This window comes from Mirounga angustirostris, unplaced genomic scaffold (assembly GCF_029215605.1).
Source record: "Mirounga angustirostris isolate CCGP_5_RB_7025 unplaced genomic scaffold, mMirAng1.0.hap1 SCAF_11, whole genome shotgun sequence".
Classification (NCBI taxonomy): domain Eukaryota; kingdom Metazoa; phylum Chordata; class Mammalia; order Carnivora; family Phocidae; genus Mirounga; species Mirounga angustirostris.
In genome coordinates, this window is record NW_026991719.1 from 57,361,022 (window position 1) to 57,380,752 (window position 19,731).

A 19,731-nucleotide genomic window follows, 5' to 3' on the forward strand; every position below is an offset into this window, starting at 1 on the left:
ATGGTCCTTTCAATGGAGTACAATGTATAGTTGACCCTGAACAATGTGGGAAGAAGGGGTACCAACCCCTGCACAGTCAAAAATCTTCATATAGGGGCACCTGGCTGGCTCAGTCAGGAGAGCATGTGACTCTTGATCTCTGGGTCATGAGTTCGAGCCCCATGTTGTGTGTAAAGGTTACTTAAAAAAAATCTGCATATAACTTTTGACTCCCCAAAAACTTAACTACTAATAGTCTACTGTTGACTGAAAGCCTTATGGATAATATAAACAGTCAATTAACACATGCTATATGTATTATATACTGTATTTTTACAATAAAGTAAGCTAGAGAAAAGAAAATGTTGAGAAAATCATAAGGGGGCTCCTGGCTGGCTCAGTCAGAGGAGCATGTGACTCTTGATCTTGGGGTCGTGAGTTCAAGTCCCACGTCGGGTGTAGAGATTACTTAAATTAAAAAAAAAATAAAAGAGAAAATCATAAGAAAGAGAAAATACATTTACAGTACTGTACTGTATTTATCCCCCAAAATCCACATATAAGTGGACCCATGCAGTTCAAACCCATGTTGTTCAAGGGTCAGCTGTAGTTATTTTTATTTTTATTTTTTTAATTAATATTTTTTTAGCTGTAGTTATTTTTATTTTATTTTTTTAATTTATTTTTAAAGATTTTATTTATTTTTTGACAGAGAGAGAGACAGCGAGAGAGGGAACACAAGCAGGGGGAGTGGGAGAGAGAGAAGCAGGCTTCCCGCAGAGCAGGGAGTCCCATGCGGGGCTCGATCCCAGGACCCTGGGACCATGACCCGAGCTGAAGGCAGACACCCAACGACTGAGCCACCCAGGCGCCCCAGCTGTAGTTATTTTTATTTTTTAAAGATTTTATTTATTTATTCATGAGAGACAGAGAGAGAGAGAGGCAGAGGGAGAAGCAGGCTCCCAAGGAGCAGGGAGCCTGATGCGGGACACAATCCCAGGACCCTGGGATCATGACCTGAGCCAAAGGCAGATGCCCAACCATCTGAGCCACCCAGGAGCCCTGTAGTTATTTTTAAAATGAAGGAGATTCCACTTCCAAATGGCAATGTGAGAAATTCTGCACATCCACTCCCAAATGAACACCGATAACTGGTAAAAATTATTTTTTAAACACACACACAACCATTTAAACTCTCTGGAAATTGTCCTAAGGGCATAGAGCAAATGAAAAACACGTTGATTCAAGAAAATCTAAATCTCAGTAAGAAGAGTAAGAGTCTGACATTTGAACAAGACCTCCAACCTCCTCCCTAACCCTAGTTCAGCATGACTGAAGCTGCACTCTGGACAGATGTGGCCATAAAAACAGGACGTCCTCTCCTCTCAGGTCCCAGTCAAGGATTATGGTATTTCCCCAGGAGGGGCAGGCCTCCAGCATTTCTCAACCATTCCTAGCTCCAGTGGCAGAGGCTAAATTCCTGGCGATTGAGGCCGAGAGATGGAGGGCTCCCTTCCTCTGCCCAGCCCCCAATCATAGAGTGGAGGCTCTACCCAGGACAAGATACTGGAGCCCTGAAGGCCCTTGCCCAGCTAGTTTGTAGGGCAGAGGTTTCACACTGGCAAGCCAAGAAGACGAGAGGCTACTAGCCCTTTCCAGTGCCCTGGTCATAAAACTGGGGTGTCACTCCAAGAGGCTACTGTCCCTGTCCAGATCTCCAGAGGAGAAGCTCAGAGATTTAGCATAGGAGGAGAGGCAGTCCTCAAGAACTATCCACAATTAACATCATACTTAATGGTGAAAAACTGAATGCTTTCCCCCTATAATTAGAAACAAGACAAGGATGTCTACTCTCACCATTTCTATTCAACACTGAAAGTTCGAGTTAGAATGATTAGGCAAGAGAAACAAATAAGATGCATCCATATTGGAAAGGAAGAAGGAAATGATCTCTATTTACAGATGACATGATTTTGCATATAGAATCCCAAGAAACTCGCTAAAACCCAACAGAACTAATAAGTGAGTTCTAATAACTAATAAGCCAGGTTTCAGGGTACAATCAATATACAAAAATCAATTGTATTTCTATACAGAATAAACCGAAAATGAAGTTTAAAAATTCAATTTATAATAGCATCAAAAAATATTTAGGAATAGGTTTATCAAAAGAAGTACAAAACTTATACTCTGAAAACTATAAAATATCATTGAAAGAAATTAAAGATCTTAAAAAATGGAAAGCTATCCTGTTTATGAATCAGAAGACATGGCATTGTTAGGTTGGCAATACACTTCAAATTGATCTGTGGATATAAGGCAATACCCGTCAAAATTCCAGCTGTCTTCTTTCCGGAAATTGACAAGCTGATTCTAAAATTCATATGGAGGGGTGCCTGGGTGGCTCAGTCATTAAGCATCTGCCTTCAGCTCAGGTCATGATCCCGGGATCCTGGGATCGAGCCCCACATCGGGCTCCCCGCTCAGCAGGGAGCCTGCTTCTCCCTCTGCCTGCTGCTCCCCCCACTTGTGCTCACTCTCTCTCTGCCAAGTAAATAAATAAAATCTTAAAAAAGTAAAATAAAATTTATATGGAAATTCAAGGGACCCAGAACAGTCAAAACAATCTTGAAAAAGAACAAAGTTAGAAGACTCACCCTTACCAATTTCAAAACTTAGTGCAGGCATATCTTGGAGATACCGTGGGTTGGGTTCCAGACCACTGCAATAAAGCAAATGTCACCATAAAGTGAGTCAAATGAGTTTATTTTCCCAGTTCATATAAAAGTTATACTATACTATCATCTATTGAGTGTGAAAGAGAATTATGTCTTAAAAAAACAACATATATACTTTAATTAAAAATATTTACAAAAAATCAGGGTGCCTGGGTGGCTCAGTCAGTTAAGTGTCTGCCTTCTGCTCAGATGATGATCTCAGGGTCCTGGGATCGAGTCCCACATTGGGCTCCCTGTTCAGTGGGGAGTCTGCTTCTCCCTCTACCCCTCCCCTCTGCTCATGATCTCTCTCTCTCTCACTCTCTCTCTCAAATAAGTAAATAAAAGCTTTTAAAAATATTTACAAAAAATAAAAATAAAATATTTTATTGCTGGGGTGCATGGCTAGCTCAGTGGATAAAGCACGCAACTCTTGATCACAGGGTCGAGAGCTTGAGCCCCATATTGGGTGTGGGGCCTAATTAAAAAATATTTTATTGCTAAAAAATGCTAAACATCATCTGAGCTTTCAGTGAACCATAATCTTTTTGCTGGAGGAAGGTCTTGCCTTGATATTAATGGCTGCTGACTGATCAGGGTGGTGGCTGCTGAAGGTTGGGGTGGCTGTGGCAATTCCTTAAAATAAGACGACGGGGGTGCCTGGGTGGCTCAGTCGTTAAGCGTCTGCCTTCAGCTCAGGTCAGGATCCCAGGGTCCTGGGATCGAGCCCCACATCGGGCTCCTGCTTAGCGGGAAACCTGCTTCTCCCTCTCCCAGTCCCCCTGCTTGTGTTCCCTCTCTCGCTGTGTCTCTCTCTGTCAAATAAATAAATAAAATCTTAAAAAAAAAAAAATAAGACGATGAAGTCTGCCTCATTGATGTACTCTTCCTTTCACAATTTTTCTGTAGCATGTGATGCAGTTTGGTAACATTTTACCAACAGTAGAACTTATTTTAAAACTGGGGTCAATCCTCTCAAACCCTGCTGCTGTTTTATCAACTAAGTTTATGTAAAATTTTAAGTCCTTTGTTGTTATTGCAACAATCTTCACAGCATCTTCACCAGGAGTAGATTCCATCTCAAGAAACCACTTCCTTTGCTCATCCATGAGAAGCAACTCCTCATCTGTTAAAGTTGTATCATGAGATTGTAGCAATTCAGTCCCATCTTCAGGCTCTACTTCTAAATCTAGTTCTCTTGCTATTTCCATCACATCTGCAGTTACTTTCTTCACTAAAGTCTGGAATCCCTCCAAGTCATCCATGAGGGTTGGAATCAACTTCTTCCAAACTCCTGTCACTGCTGATTTTTTTAAAGTAGGCTCCACAGCCAACGTGGGTCTTGAACTAACAACCCTGATCAAGAGTCACATACTCTACCGATTGAGCCAGCCAGGCGCCCCTCAATGTTGATATTTTGACCTCTTCCCATGAATCACAAATGTTCTTAATGGCATCTAAAATGATGAGTCCTTTCCAAAAGTTTTCAATTTACTTTGCCCAGATCCATCAGAGGAATCACTGTCTGTGGCAGCTATAGCCTTCCAACATATATTTCTTTTTTTTTTTTTAAGATTTTATTTATTTATTTGACAGAGAGAGCGAGAGAGCACAAGCAGGGGGAACAGTAGAGGGAGAGGGAGAAGCAGGCTCCCCGCCAAACAGGGTGTCCGATGCGGGGCTCAATCCCAGGACCCTGGGATCATGACCTGAGCCGAAGGCAGACACGTAACCATCTGAGCCACCCAGGCGCCCCCCAAAATATATTTCTTAAATAATAAGACTTAAAAGTCAGAATTACTCCTTGATCCGTGGGCTGCAGAATGGATGTTCTGTTAGCAGGCATGAAAACAACATGAATCTCATTGTACATCTCCATCAGAGCTCTTGGATGATAAGGTGCATTGTTAATGAGCAGTAATATTTGAAAATAGTCTTTTCTGAGCGATAAGAATGGGCTTAAAATATTCAGTGAACCATGTTGCAAACAGATGTGCTATCATCCAGGCTTTGTTGTTCCATTTATAGAGCACAAGCAAAGTAGATTTATCATAATTCTTTATTTTATTTTATTTTTTTTAAGTAAACTCTACCTCCAACATGGGGCTGGAACTCACGACCCCAAAATCAAGAGTTGCGTGCTCTACTGACTGAGCTAGCCAGGTGCCCCAATTTAGTATAATTCTTAAGGGCCCTAAGATTTTCAAAATGATAAATAAACATTGCCATTCAACTTAAAGTAACCAGCTGCATTAAACCCTAATAAGAGAGTCAGCCTGTCCTTTGAAGCTTTGAAGTCAGGCACTGACTTTTCCTCTTTAACTATGAAAGTCCTAGATAGCATCTTCCTCCAATATAAGGCTGTTTCTTCTACACTGAAAATCTGTTGTTTAGTGTAGCCACCTGCATCAATTATCTTAGCTGGATCTTCTGGATAACTTGCTGCAGTTTCCACACCAGCACCTGCTGCTTCACCTTGTGCTTTTATTTTAGGAGATGGCTTCTTTCCTTAAATCTCATGAACCCACCTCTGCTAGCTTCAGAGTTTTCTTCTAGAGCTTCCTCACCTCTCTCAGCCTTCATAGAATTGAAGAGAGTTAGGGCCTTGCTCTGGATTAGGCTTTGACTTAAGGGAATGTTGTGACTGGTTTAATCTTCTACCCAGACCACTATAACTTTCCCCATATCAGCAAGAAGGCTGTTCTGCTTTCTTTTTTTAAGATTTTATTTATTTATTTATTTGTCAGATAGAGAGAGGGCACAAGCAGGGGGAGATGCAGGCAGAAGGAGAAGCAGGCTCCCCACTGAGCAAGGAGCCTCACGCAAGACTTGATCCCAGGACCCCGGGATCATGACCTGAGCTGAAGGCAGACACTTAACCATCTGAGCCACCCAGGCATCCCCCAAGCATGTGACTCTTGATCTTCAGTTGTGAGTTTGAACCCCACATTGGGTGTAGAGATTACTTAAAATTTTTTATTTTATTTTTTAAAAAATTAACTCAAAATCAGTCAAAGACCTAAATGTAAGAGCTTAAAATATAAAGTTCTTGCGGTGCCTGGCTGGCTCAGTCAGTATAACATGTGACTCTTAATCTCAGGGTAGTGAGTACAAGCCCCATATTGAGGGTAGAATTTACTTTTAAAAAGTGTAAAAAAATAAAATATAAAATTCTTACTATAAAACAGGTGTAAATTTTCATGACCTTGGATTTGGCAATGGATCCTTAGATATGACACCAAGAGCATGAGCAACAGAATTAAAAACAGATGAATCAAACTCCATCAAAATTAACTTTTGTTCTTCAAATGACACCATCAAGAAAGTGAAAAGAATAGGAGAAAATATTTGTAAATCATTTATCTGATAAAAGGTTTGTATCTAGAATATATAAAGAACTCTTACAATCTAGTAATAACAAGATAACAACTTCACATCCACTAGGATGACTATTATTAAAAGAAAAAAACCCAGAAAATAACAAGTGTTGACAATAATATGGAGAAACTGGAACCCTTGTGAATTGCTGGTGGGAATATAAAATGATTCAGTCACTGTAGAAAACAGTATGGTGATTCCTAAAAAATTAAGCATAGAATCACTAAATGATCCAGCAATTCTACTTCTGAGTATATACCCCGAAGAAGTGAAAGCAAGGACTTGAACAGTTATTTGTACACCCATGTTCATAGCAGTATTATTCACAATAAATAAAAGGTAAAGTAACTCACGTGTCCATCAACAAAGAAACAAATGAATAAACAAAATGTGGTATACACATACAATGGAATATTATTCAGCTTTAAAAAGGAAGGTCATATTGACATATGCTACAACATAGATGAATCTTGAAGTCATTATACTATAGGAAATAAGTCACAAAAGGACAAATATTTTAAGATTCCACTTACATGAGGTTTCTAGAGTAGTCAAATGCATTGAGACAACATAGAATGGTGGTTGCCAGAGACTGGGGAGAGAGGAGAAGACAGAATTAGTATTTAGTGGGTATAGAGTTTCAGTTGGGGAAGATGAAAAAGTTCTGGAAAAAGATGGTGGTGATGGTTGCACAACAATATGAATATACTTAATGCCACAGAAATGTACACTTAAAAATGGTTAAAATGGTAAACTTTGTTTAGTATATTTTACCACAATAAAAAAGTACGACAATCCAATTTAAAAATGTGCAAAGAGGGCGCCTGGGTGGCTCAGTTGGTTAAGTGACTGCCTTCGGCTCAGGTCATGATCCTGGAGTCCTGGGATCGAGTCCCGCATCGGGCTCCCTGCTCAGCGGGGGGTCTGCTTCTCCCTCTGCCCTCTTCCCTCTCGTGCTCTCTGTCTCTCATTCTCTCTCTCTCAAATAAATAAATAAAATCTTTAAAAAAAATGTGCAAAGAATCTGAATAAACATTTCTCTAGTGAAGATATGCAAATGGCCAAAAAGAACATGAAAAGATGTTCAATATCACTAGCCATCAGGAAAATGTAAATCAAAACCAGAATAAGATACCACTTCATACCCACTAGGATGGCAATGATCAAAAAGACAGATAATATGGGTGCCTGGCTGGCTCAGTCAGTAGAGCATGCAGCTCTTGATTTCAGGGTTATGAGTTTGTGCCCCGTGTTGGATACAGAGATTACCTAAAAATCAAACCTTTTTTTTTTTTTTTTTTTTTAAAGATTTTATTTATTTATTTGAGAGAGAGAGAATGAGATAGAGCATGAGAGGGGGGAGGGTCAGAGGGAGAAGCAGACTCCCTGCCGAGCAGGGAGCCCGATGCGGGACTCGATCCCGGGACTCCAGGATCACGACCTGAGCCGAAGGCAGTCGCTTAACCAACTGAGCCACCCAGGCGCCCCAAACCTTTTTTTTAAAGATTTTATTTATTTACTTGAGAGAGAGAGCACTAGCAGGGGGAGGTGCAGAAGGAGAGGGAGAAGCAGACTCCTTGCTGAGCATGGAGCCTGACACAGAGCTCAATCCTAGGACCCTGAGATCATGACCTGAACTGAAGTCAGGTGCTTAACTAACTGAGCAACGCAGGTGTCCCTAAAAATAAAATCTTTAAAGAAAATAAACCACAGATAATAACAGGCATTGGTGAAGATGAGGAGTAATTGGAACCCTCATATACTGCTGGTGGGAATGTAAAATGCTGTAGCCTTTGTGGGAAATAGTATGGCAGTTCTTCCAAAGGTTAAACTCAGAATCACTAGATGATCCAGCAAATCTATAGCTAGATATACGCCCAAGAGAAATGAAAACATACACAAATATTGATAGCAGCATTATTAATAACAGCCAAAAAACAGAACCAACCCTAATGTCCATCAATTGACGAATGGATAAATAAAATGTGGTATGTTCACGCAATCAAATATTATTCATCAATATAAAGAAATGAAGTACTAATACATGCCATAATATAACACGAACCTTGAAAACTGTGTGCTGAGTAAAAGGAGCCAGTCATAAAAGACCACATATCATACGATTCCATTTATATGAAATATCCTGAATAGGCACATCTATAGATACAGAAAGTGGATTAGTGGCTGTCAGGGGCTGGGAGGGTTGAAAGAAAATGAAGAATGACTGCTAATGGGTATAGGGCTTCTTTCTGAGGTAATAAAAATGTTCTAAAATTGGTCGTTGTGATGGTTTACAACTAAACTAAACCATTTATTTGTAGGCAAGTTGTATGGCATGCAAATTACATCTCAATAAAGCTTTTTTAAAAATAGAGGTGGGGGCACCTGGGTGGCTCAGTCAGTTGGGCGTCCAACTCTTGATTTTGGCTTGAGTCGTGATCTCAGGGTTGTCAAATTGAGCCCCTAGTTGGGCTCCGCACCTAGGGTGGAGTCTGCTTGAGATTCCCTCTCCCTCTGCCCTCCCCCAGCTCATGCGTATAAGCAAATGCTTGCATTTTCTCTCTCTCTAAAAAAAAAAAAAAGAGTGGGGCACTTGGGTGGCTCAGTTGTTAAGCGTCTGCCTTCGGCTCAGGTCATGGTCCCAGGGTCCTGGGATCGAGCCCCGTGATGGGCTCCCTGTTCAGCAGGACGTCTGCTTCTCCCTCTCCCACTCCCCCTGCTTGTGTTCCCTCTCTCACTGTCTCTCTCTCTGTCAAATAAATAAATAAAATCTTAAAAAAAAAAAAAAAGGTGAATTTTTTTTTATTTTTATTTTTTGAAGATTTTATTTATTTATTTGACAGAGAGAGACACAGTGAGAGAGGGAACACAAGCAGGGGGAGTGGGAGAGGGACAAGCAGGCTCCCCCGGAGCAGGGAGCCCAATGCGGAGCTCGATCCCAGGACCCTGGGATCATGACCTGAGCCAAAGGCAGATGCCTAATGACTGAGCCACCCAGGCGCCCCGTGAATTTTTTTTTTTTAAGATTTTATTTATTTGACGGGAGAGAGAGAGTACAAGCAGGGGTAGCGGCAGGCAGAGGTAGAGGGACAAGCAGGCTCCCGGTTCAGCAGGGAGCCCAATGCGGGACTCAATTCCAGGACCCTGGGATCATGACCTAGCCCAAGGCAGACGCTTAATCTTCTGAGCCACCCAGGCGCCCCAGGTGAAAATTTTTAATGAGGGACCTCTTTAGGTATATATAAATAGAGTTATCTCTCTCTCTATATATATATATCTCATAGATGATAGAAAAAAAGAGAGATAGATCGATCTCCAATACATATTAAGTGAATAAAGATTCAGTGAGATTGCATCAGTTCTCTTTTATTTTTGCATCAGTTCTCTTAAAAAGAGGAAAAATGACATATATATCCTCAATTGCTTACATACACAGTTTATAGCTTTCTCAACCAGGGTTCACAGAATAAAGCCCTATAGAAAATTATTTGTGTGACTATTCTCTCAATTCTCCCAAGAACTGCAAAAAACTAATGCCATTCTAGACGCAGGGGTGACAAGTTTATTCATTACATACAATGGATGCCTTAGGCATTAGGGCTGGGCTGCAAAAGGATCAACAAGAAACTCAAAACCCTGATGCCACTGGGATAGGAATGGGTGAGAAATTTTTCCTGGTATGCCCTTTTATAACTTTGGAATTTTGAACCAAAAAGGAAATAATACAAAATTTTAAATGAAGTTTATCTATTAAAAAAGGAAGAAAATTAATTTAACTAAAGCTGGATGTAGAATTAATGAAGTATATTTCTTCCTCATAAGAAAGACAGTAGAGGGGCGCCTGGGTGGCTCAGTTGGTTAAGCGACTGCCTTCGGCTCGGGTCATGATCCTGGAGTCCCTGGATCGAGTCCCGCATCGGGCTCCCTGCTCGGCGGGGAGCCTGCTTCTCGCTCTGACCCTCCTCCTTCTCATGCTCTCTGTCTCTCATTCTCTCTCTCTCAAATAAATAAATAAAATCTTTAAAAAAAAAAAAAAGAAAAAAGAAAGACAGTAGATACCATGATGGTTGGGGGGGGTTGGGCAAAATGGGTGAAGGGTGGTGGGAGATACAGGCCTACAAAAACAGAAGGGAAATTCACACATATGTTTTTTTAAAAAGTAGGTACTAAAGCTTGTTTACTAGCTGAGGGCAAGAATCTGTGAAGGAGATAGAAAGGTTGAAGAGATAGGAAAAAGAAGGAATAATTTTGGCCTAGCCAGGACCCTGTAGAGATGGGAGGATACAGGACTCTGAGCGCAGGTAGCAGGATTAGCTTTTCACAAGGAGAGAGACAGGAGAGGCTGAGCACAAATATAACTAAATTTTGAAGTAGAGGAGCTGGTATTTAGCTTCAATTTTCTTTCTTTTTTTTTTAAGATTTTATTTATTTATTTGACAGAGAGTGCGAACACAAGCAGAGGGAGCGGCAGATAGAGGGAGAAGCAGGCTCCCTGCCAAGCGGGGAGCCCAACATGGGGCTCGATCCCAGGACCCTGGGATCATGACCTGAGCATAAGGCAGATGCTTAATGACTGAGTCACCCAGGCGCCCCTCAATTTTCTTTTTGAAGGAGAGGCAAGAACATCTTCAGAAAGGGGGGGAACAGAGATGGAGCAGCAACCTGAGAAGAGAGGTGAGAGGTTTGAAACAGCATCTATGGGGAATGGGAGCAAAAGCTGCCTAATTACAGTAAAAGCACCACTAGGTCATTGTGGTTCCACTCTATTTCACTGGGGGCATCATGCATTTCACCTGGGGCTGCACATCTCAGGAGGGCCACTGCCAGCTACAGTGTACGTTTGGGTCAAGGCAGTTAAGATGGTAAGCTTTCCAGAGGTGCCTAGGTGGCTCAGTTGGTTGAGCACCAGGCTCTTTTTAAAAAATTTTTTTATAGATTTAATTTTTTTATTTGACAGAGACAGACACAGAGAGAGCACAAGCAGGGGGAGCAGTAGAGGGAGAGGGAGAAGTAAGCTCCTCGCTGAGCAGGGAGCCAGACACAGGGCTCGATCCCTAGACTCTGGGATCATGACCTGAGCCGAAGACAGCCGTTTAACCAACTGAGCCACCCAGGTGCCCCAACCATTAGACTCTTGATTTCAGCTCCGCTGCTGATCTCTCAGTGATGAAGGATAGTTGGAAGAAAGGCAGGCAGGGACGGGGGCCCCCCCGCCCTAAGAGGAAACTACCCTTAAAAGGATTTTACACCACTCTGGAAGGAGCCCTCCACCCTTTCCCACGTGATAGGTAGATGGCAAACACCTGATTGGATAACAGGCGCATGGAGGGTTAATCAAATTAAAAGAACCCGACAACAAGCCTATAAAAACCCCTAGATCTAAATGCCGAATCGGCAACCCTCTCCGGTCCCCTCCCTCTTCAGGAGCTTTGTACTATCGCTCAAAAGACTGACTATCACTCCATAAACTTTGCTTTGCTGCCCACCACTCTTTGACTGGTCTACCTCTTCATTCTTCGAAGTGGCGTGACCAAGAACCACAGGCGTTAAAGGAAAAGAAATCCTGTAACAACGGTTGAGGGATCGAGCCCCACATGAGGCTCTGTGCTCAGCAAGGAGTTAGCTTGAGATTCTCTCTCCCTCTGCCCCTCCCCCCACTCTCTCTCTAAAATAAGTAAATAAGATCTTTAAAAAAAAGATGGTAAGTTTTCTGGAAACATTGTCACATGAGGACTTGCTGAAGAAGCTAGAACTATTGAACGTAAATAAAATGGATCTAAGAAAGGGGCAGATGAGAATGGAGCCACAGACAATAGTCAAATATGTGATGGTTTGCCATATAAAAGAAGGCAGAATTAGGAAACCCTGTAGCTCTAAAATTCTCTGATTTGTTCCTTACGATTGTTACCATCCCAAAGAGACTATACACATTCACTGGTTGGTGAATGAATCTGTATAAGGACTGCAACAGCCCACTGCTGAAATGATAGGGTTAGAATGCAGTGGATTAAGGAGTGAATCAAAGGGGAGGAAAGGGAGACAGTAAATACGACTACATTTTTGAAAAGCAGGACTATGAAGGAAAAGAGAAAAATACATTTAGCTAAAGAGAAATTTAGAATTCAGGAAGGGCACAATGAGAATATCTAATAGCATATTTCATCGATTCAAAGATGCACATGTCTTCATGTTTTTAAAATTTCTGAAATTGGGATATGCAGCTTATAATTAATGGGCTCTCAAAATTGCTGTTGCCCAGGCCGCGGTGGTGATGCAGCTGTCATGGTCTGACACCTTCTGGTAAGATCAAGAAAGCACCAGCAGCAAGATTTGCAGAATGGGGGCACCTGGCTGGCTCAGTTGGTAGAGCATGCCACTCTAGATCTCAGGGTTGTGAGTTCGAGCCCCACGTTTGGTGTAAAGATTACTAATAAAAAAAATTGCAGAATGTTCGTCAGCAACTTGGAAGGAAACCTTGGACAATAGAACACTTTCCCCCCCATAAACATAAACATCATCAATGTTCTTAATGCCAGAGAGAATAACATTAAGTGGAAAATCCAGAACATGTTGACTGAGCCAAAAAGTAATTCAGAAGAGTCAAATTCCAAATGTGAAGATGTTTTAGGGGCGCCTGGGTGGCTTAGTTAAGAGTCCGACTGTTGATTCAGCTCAGGTCATGATCTCAAGGTGTGAGATTGAGCCCCGGGGCAGGCTCCATGCTCAGCAGGGAGTCTGCTTCTCTCTCTCTCTCTCTCTCTCTCTCTCTCTCTCTCCACCTCTGTCCCTCCCCCTGCTCACGCTCTTGTGAGTGCTTTCTCTCTTTCAAATAAATCAATATTTATTTATGTATTTTTTAAAAGATTTTATTGATTTATTTGACAGAGAGAGACACAGCGAGAGAGGGAACACACGGAGGGGGAGTGGGAGAGGGAGAAGCAGGCTTCCTGCTGAGCAGGGAGCCCGGTGCGGAGCTCGATCCCAGGACCTGGAGATCATGACCTGAGCCGAAGGCAGACACTTAACGACTGAGCCACCCAGGTGCCCCTCAGTAAAATCTTTAAAAAAATAAATAAAAGCAAATGTGAAGATGTTTTAGAAATATCCAATTTATTTCATTTCAGTGTTCTTTGTAATGTAGGCACAAGAGTAATATACGATAAAAATCCATTTCCAAATAAGTGTTAAAGAACACTCTGAATAATCATAAAATATAAATTCCAAAAGATAAAATAGTATTATATCATAATTTAATTGGCAGTATTGTGTTCTTTCTTAGTGCTGCATGAAACATCTTAGACAGTATCTATCAGAATACCATATAGTAGATGCAAAAAAAGCTCATTTATTGGACATTAACAGATGTATTCATTTATTTATTCAACAAATATTTACTTAAAATTTACTACATGCCAGGTACTAGAAGTTGGATATACAAAGGTGAATAAGACAGACATAGTCTTCATTTTCTTTCTTTCTTTTTCAAAGATTTTATTTATTCATTTTTTATTATGTTATGTTAATCACCATACATTACATCATTAGTTTTTATGTAGTGTTCCATGATTCATTGTTTACGTATAACACCCAGTGCTCCATGCAGTACGTGCCCTCTTTAATACCCATCACCAGGCTAACCCATTCCCCCACTCCCCTTTATCTATTCATTTGAGAGAGAGAGTGAGCAAGAGAGAGAACACACGAACAGGGGCAGAAAAAGGGAGAAGCAGACTCCCCCGCTGAGCAGGGAGCCTGACGCAGAGAGCCTGATGTAGGGCTCGATCCCAGAGCCCCAGGACCATGACCCAAGCCAAAGGCAAACGCCCAACCAACTGAGCCATCCAGGTGCCCCCTTCACTTTCATTGAGCTTAATTACTAAATAAGACAGCAGTTCAGTTCCCAAACTGGTTCCTCAAAACTAATTCCAAAGATACTCCAGGAAAATAGTTCTGTGGCCAGATTAGTTTCAGAAATGTTGCATACTAAATTCACTTCTTCACAATGGACATTATCATATTAAAGGCTTTTAAAAATCCTGTGGTAATAAAGTTTGCTTAATTTTGTTTTACTCTGCATATTCCAAGCTTATAAATGATAAAAACCGAGAGTCAGAATTGTGATGCATAATATAAAAAGAACTCCTAAAAATCAACTGGAAAAAGATTTAAAAAATACGGGCAAAGGACACCAATAGGCAATTCATAGAAGAAATTACATCTGAAAAAATGCTTAACCTCACTCACCTTTAAGAAATACAAATTAAAACAGTGATAGAGCAGACTTCTGCCTATCTGGTTGGCAAAGATGGAAAATGACAGTGTTGTGAAGATGTGGGGAAGGAGATACTGTCATTCACTTCTAACTGGAGTGTGGAGTGGGTCAATGTTTTAAGAGCGCAATTTGGCAGTATCTATCAATTTTACTTCTATGAATTTATCTTACAGAATTACTTGTACAGGTGCCCAAAGATGTATATACAAAGGATGTTCACTGCAGCACTGTTGGAAGAGTGAAAAACTGGAAAGAACCCAAATGTCTATCCACTGGGCATTTAATAAACTGTATTACATTCACACAAAGGTCTACCATGAAGCCATTATAAAGATAAAAGAGTTCTAATTGAAGATGTCTGACTGAAGATATTTGCTTATCTCCCTCCATTTTGACATCCCATTAAAATGGTAATAAAGGAATAAGCCCTTAACAGTGAAAAAAATGGGCTTAACAAAATTCTGGAAGATTGGAAATGTGTCAACTGATGAAACAGAATGGAACAAGCCAATGTGTCTGGCAGAATCCCAGAAAGGCTCCCATTTCAGAGCTGGCAAGTATTCAAGGTTGAAATAAAAAGGGAGTCTGAAAGCTTGGGAGTGAATTGAAAGCCTATCTATGAAACAAAAGCCACCATTGGCTCCCCATGATCCCTCCACCCATCATACCCATACTCAGTATAGTTAACCTAATCTTTACCACCTAACAAGAAAGAAGGAAAGAAAGAAAAATAAAGAAAAGAGAAAAAAGAAAAGAAAAAGAGAACTCAATAGAAACAGAATACACACCTGGAGAAAACTGAAGGGTAGTATAGGTATTGGTGCCCCAGAGCAAGCGAAAACTCTTCTTTAAAAAAAAAAAAAAAATTGGGGCACCTGGGAGGCTCAGTCAGTTAAACATCTGACTCTTGATCTCAGCTCAGGTCTTGATCTCAGGTTCTTGATTCAAGCCCTGAGTTGGGCTCCACGGGCATGGAGCCTACTTGAAAAAAATAAAATAAAATAAAAATTTTTAAAGTCAGTTATTTATTTATTTATTTATTTATTTATTTATTTATTTATTTATTTAACAGAGATAGAGAGAGAGCGTAAGTAGGCAGAGCGGCAGACAGAGGGAGAAGGAGAAGCAGGCTCTCCGCCAAGCAGGGAGCCCGATGCGGGGCTCGATCCCAGGACCCCGGGATCATGACCCTAGCCAAAGGCAGCCGCTTAACCGACTGAGCCACCCAGGCACCCCAAAAGTTATTTATTTTATTTTATTTTATTTTAAAGATTTATTTATTTATTTATTTTAGAGAGAGAATGAGATAGAGAGAGAGAGAGAGTATGAGAGGGGGAAGGGTCAGAGGGAGAAGCAGACTCCCCGCTGAGCAGGGATCCTGATGTGGGACTCGATCCCAGGACTCCAGGATCATGACCTGAGCCAAAGGCAGTCGCCTAACCAACTGAGCCACCCAGGTGCCCCAAAAGTTATTTATTTTTTAAGTAAACTCTATACCCAACATGGGGCTCAAACTCAGGAGATCAAGAGTTGTGTGCTCTACCGACTGAGCCAGCCAGGCACCCCAACTGAAAACTCTTCTTAATCTGGCATTTGGGGACCCCAGCCTAAAGGCAGCTTCCAAACCCAAGTCTAAAAGAGAAGGTGTTAGTCATAAGTCCTGACCAGTTACACTGATGTATATAGTCCCATCCCTTATTCAGGGGAGAGATCTAGTGAGAAAGTGGATCTACATACATGAAGTGGAGGAACTTACATCAATGGCCTATTCTTTCACTTATAAAAAGAGTATAAAAAGGGCACCTGGGTGGCTCAGTTGGTTAAGTGACTGCCTTCGGCTCAGGTCATGATCCTGGAGTCCCTGGATCGAGTCCCGCATCGGGCTCCCTGCTCGGCAGGGAGTCTGCTTTGCCCTCTGACCCTATCCCCTCTCATGTGTTCTCTCTCATAATAAATAAATAAAATCTTTAAAAAAAAAAAAAGTATAATAAATGGGAAGAGGGGCGTCTGGGTGGCTCAGTCGGTTAGGCATCTGCCTTCAGCTCAGGTCATGATCCCAGGGTCCTGGGATCGAGCCCCGCATCGGGCTTTTTGCTCAGCGGAGAGCCTGCTTCTTCCTCTGCCTGCCGCTCCCCCTGTTTGTGCTCTCTATTTCTCTCTCTCTGACAAATAAGTAAATAAAATCTTTAAAAAAAATGTGAAGAAAAACAGCATTAAAAGGGCGTCTGGCTGGCTCAGTTGGAAGAGCATGCAACTCTTTATCTTGGGGTCATGAGTTCAAGCTCCACATTGGGTGTAGAGATTAATAAAAATAATAATAAACTTAAAAAAAAAGAAAAACAGCATTATGAAAAGAAAGGCTAAGATAAAGCAGCAGAATTAACTCCAGAGGAAAGAGATAATTTAAATAAGAGAAGACTTTAAGGGCCTACTAAGACCAAAGGGGAAATGGGGTGCCTGGGTGGCTCAGTCATTAAGTGTCTGCCTTCAGCTCAGGTCATGATCCCAGGGTCCTGGGACGGAGCCCCGCATCAGGCTCCCTGCTCAGCAGGAAGCCTGCTTCTCCCTCTCCAACTTCCCCTGCTTGTGTTCCCTCTCTTGCTGTGTCTTTCTGTCAAATAAATAAAATCTTAAAGAGAAAAAAAGGCCCATATGTCAACACTATATCATTTTACACTATTAGAAAATGAGACAATTGGGGCCCAGGTGGTTCAGTTGGTTGAGCGTCAGACTCTTGATTTTGGCTTGGTCATGATCGTGGGGTCGTGGGATTGAGCCCTGTGTTGGGCTCTACATGCACTCAGCTCTGAGTCTGCTTGTCCCTCTCCTTCCCTCTCTGCCCCTCCTCTCTCTCTCTCTCAAAATAAAATCTTTTAAAAAAGAAAAAAGAAGGGCACCTGGTGGCTCAGATGGTTAAGCGTCTGCCTTCGGCTCAGGTCATGATCTCAGGGTCCTGGGATTGAGTCCCGCATTGGACTCCTTGCTTAGCAGGGAGCCTGCTTCTCCCTTTGCCTGGCACTCCCCCTGCTTGTACTCTCCCTCTCTCTCTCCCTCTGGCAAATAAATAAATAAAATCTTAAAAAAAAAAAAGAAAAGAAAAATAGACAATTGTGCTTCCAGAAAAAAAAAAATAGGGTACTCATAAAAAAAATCAGATTTCTTTTAAGGAAACCTTATCCCCAACATGGGGCTTGAACTCACAGCCCCAAGGTCAAGAGTCGCATGCTCCACTGACTGAGCCAGCCTGGTACCCCAAAATCAGATTTCTCATTAACAACACTAAATGCTAGAATAATACTTTAAAATTCTGAGAGAAAATTACTCTGAACCTAGAATTTAAAACCTAGTCAAATCACCAATCAAGTAGGAGTACAAAAAGATATTTTCAGAGATATAAGGACTCAGAAGAATACCTCCATACATACCTTTTCTTTGTACATTACTTGAAGATATACTCCAATAAAACTAGGGTAAATTCCCAAAGGAAAAAAAACAAGAAATAGTAGATTTAACTCATAAATCCAGTGACGAAAATAATCTAAGATAATAACTGTGAAGTAGGCCTGGAAAGCAATCATTTCAATTTATAATAAGAATTTAGGGTTCTGGGGTGTCTGGGTGGCTCAGTTGGTTAAGTGTCTGCCTTCAGTTGTGGTTGTAATCCCAGGGTCCTGGGATCAAGCCCCGAGTCAGGCTCCCTGCTCAACGAGGAGTCTGCTTCTCCCTCTGCCCCTCCCCCTGCTCATGCTCTTTCACTCTTGCTCACACTCTCAGGTAAATACGAATAAATAAAAATAAAATCTTTTAAAAATTTAGGGTTCTACAGAAACAATGTCTTCAAGGAGAATTATATGTATTCCAAGTGATACATTAAGAAACTAGAAAATAGAGTCTTTAAAAAGGCCCTTTCTGTACCCCTGGATTTTAGCTGGATCTTGAAAGGACTAAACCTTAAGTAAGGGCAAACTAGAAAGTAACCTCACCAAACCACACTTCTCCAGCTCCAGAGGACTAAAGGAAAGGTTACTTTGGCTCTGAACAGAGCAAAGGAGAGAATCATGTACTTGAGAAACTGAACAATAAGATGGCCCTTACTCAAGTTTACAGCTCAAATACACACCATCTGGTGGTTCAAAAAACTTCATTTAGTTTACATGGTCCCAGGCCATTGCCCATAAATTCCTAGCAGAAGCAAACACACTTTCTGAAAGAATGCCCTTTTACTCAAGGCCTCAAAAACATCACAAATAATTTTCTTTTTAAAAAAAATGTATTTATTTATTTGAGAGAGAGAGAGAGAGAGAGAGAGCTCGAGTAGGGGGAGGGGCAGAGGGACAGCCTCTCCAAGCAGACTTCCTGCTGAGTGTGGAGCCCCAAGGGCTCGATCGCACATCATGACCTGAGCAGAAACCAGGAGTTGGGTGCTCAACTGACTGAGCCACCCAGGCGCCCCTATCACAAATAATTTTCTGAGGAAAATGAGCAGTTGTCAAAAATTAGTAAAATAGGGCACCTGGATGGTTCAGTCAGTTAATCGTTTGCCTTTGGGTCAGGTCATGATCCCAGAGTCCTGGGATCAAGTCCCACATCAGGCTCCCTGCTCAGCGGGGAGCCTGCTCCTCCCTCTCCGGCTCCCCCTGCTTGTGCTCTCTCTCTCTCTCTCTGTCAAATAAATAAATAAATAAAATTTAAAAATAATTAGTAAATAGGCTTCTCTCTAACCAGAAAGTTTATTTTAAAAATATATTGATGTTGAATCACTATATTTGTATACCTGAAACTAATATAACACTCTATGTTAACTATACTGGAATGAAAATAAAAAACTTTAGGGGTGCCTGGCTGGCTCAGTTGGTGGAACGTGAGACTCTAGACCTCAGAGTTGTGAGTTTGAGCCCCAAGTTGGGTGTAGAGATTACTTAAAAATAAAATCTTAAAAAAAAAAGCTTTAAAAAGTTTTGAAAATACCAATTTTTCGACAAGGATGTGGAGTAATCTGAACTCTGATAATTACTAATGGCGATGTAAATTGGTATAACCACTTTGGAAAACCATTTGGCAATACCTAATAAAGCTGAACATATATCTGCTTTATGACTCAGCAATTCCACTCTGGGTAAACATTCAACAGAAATTAGTGCATATATTCATCAGAAAACATGTACAAGAATATTCATAGTGGCTTCATTCGTAATAGTCAAACATTAAAAATGATCCAAATGCCCATCAATGGGAGAATAAATGAATAAATGGTGGCATATCCACACAAAGGAATATACTCAGCTTTAAAAGGGGGCAGGCTATTGATACAGGAAATAACATGAATGAATCTGAAAAACATGCTGAACAAAAGAATTCAGACACAAAAAGTACATACTGTTCAAT

At 41.2% G+C, this 19,731-nt stretch overlaps 1 protein-coding gene across 2 annotated transcripts in view; it reads right to left on the reverse strand.

Annotated features, from left to right (window-relative positions):
• Positions 1-19,731, reverse strand: part of SLC7A3 (solute carrier family 7 member 3) — a 155,150-nt gene that overhangs the window by 31,227 nt on the left and 104,192 nt on the right. The window contains exons 3-4 of one of the 2 annotated variants that reach the window (XM_064574210.1): positions 6,608-6,666; positions 2,637-2,701 (exon numbers count right to left, since the gene is read on the reverse strand). The gene's annotated coding sequence lies outside the window, so the exon portion shown is untranslated. The remainder of the gene's footprint in view (positions 1-2,636; positions 2,702-6,607; positions 6,667-19,731) is intronic. The other variant, XM_064574211.1, reaches the window with a different exon arrangement.